A 1,404-nucleotide genomic window follows, 5' to 3' on the forward strand; every position below is an offset into this window, starting at 1 on the left:
CTCTATAGGTATAATGATGGTAGTATTCCCTCCACTGCGACTGCTGATGGTAATGCACTCACATTATCCTCCCCCTCAGTTGATGACAGTGGTAATTACACATGCTCATTCAGAAATGCTTCGTATACATTTGCACTAATGATCAACCCAGCACCAACAAATTCTGTTCCAGATACATATACTGTACATGTACATGTACTCTTTGTAGTCTTGATAGTGATAGGTACATGCTACTATTCTCTCTCTTTTCCATAGTTTTTATCATCATAGCTGCCACTATTGGTACTATTTTGTTAATACTAATGGTAGGAGTTGCTGTGAGCATGGTGTACTTATATGCACATATGATACATAACAAAAAAGGTAATAATAGCAATGCAGTTAATGTACATATAATGCTAACTGTATAATCATAGTTATAGGTAAATCAAATACTTCCTTAACTACACAAGATACGCCATCTGCACATGATGAAACATAAAGAAGAATTAGACTCTTTTTATTAGTTTAATGATGATGATAATTATTATTCATGAATGTTAAGTCAAATCTAGCCCTGCCTACAGAGGAATGTTATATGCATGCATACCAGTAATATTTAAGCTGGGTGCAGCCAGAGGTGCAGCGACTTGACAGAGTTAAGAGAGGTCAAAGAAGTCTGTGGTTTGCAGAGTGTCCTCCTCTAAAAGTTTCCAAGGATGTTGCTCGTGTCTCTGTTATTATTAGCTCTTTCTTTGGGTAAGAAGATTTAAAGTGACTTGCTATTGGTAGTTTCTCTTTTCAGGTCTAGCCCAGGCACAGTGCCCTCCTAATGTAACTTCTGTCTTTATACTTAATGATAGAACCATTAATGTTCCACTCACAGAGCCATTGTGTCTCCAATGCAGATTTCTTGATATTCAGACTGGCAACTTTCTTACATTCTCTGATGGTGTATGGAGGAAGGGTAGTGATGTGCTAAATGATGATGGCAATATTGATATATCATCAACAAGCAATCCTTCTACAATAATCCTTTTTATGACCAATCCTGATGCTGTTGTTAATGTTAATGATGCTTTGACATGCGCTTCACCATCAACTAGTCAACATATCGTTACACTTGGACCATTTAGTAAGCTAATGTTATACCTTAAGCCTATTTGCGTCTACTAATTTTAGCGAAATCAGCAAAAGTAATGTTTAGCATTACTAATTTTAGCGTTTTTAACCAAATTAACTATAAATAATAACCATTATAATGAATAATAATTATTTTGGCGTCTATTTAATTTAGCGGTTTAAAGCTCTCTCGCTAATATAGCTAAATTTAGTAGACGCTGAAAATAGTAGGCTTAAGGTATTATAACTGAATTTTTCTAGTATTTATGAATCCAACTGTATCTCCTAATGGTACAGTTGATG

General features: G+C 35.1%; 1 long non-coding RNA gene across 1 annotated transcript; it reads left to right on the plus strand.

Moving 5' to 3' along the window:
• The first annotated feature begins 212 nt into the window (after window positions 1-212).
• LOC109581703 (uncharacterized) lies at window positions 213-537 on the plus strand. The gene is made up of 2 exons (XR_002184739.1): window positions 213-363; window positions 417-537. It is a non-coding gene; the product is annotated as an uncharacterized LOC109581703 (long non-coding RNA).
• The last annotated feature ends 867 nt before the right edge of the window (window positions 538-1,404 follow it).

Source organism: Amphimedon queenslandica, unplaced genomic scaffold, assembly GCF_000090795.2.
Source record: "Amphimedon queenslandica unplaced genomic scaffold, v1.1 AMPQUscaffold_13424, whole genome shotgun sequence".
In the NCBI taxonomy this organism is placed as follows: Eukaryota; Metazoa; Porifera; class Demospongiae; order Haplosclerida; family Niphatidae; genus Amphimedon; species Amphimedon queenslandica.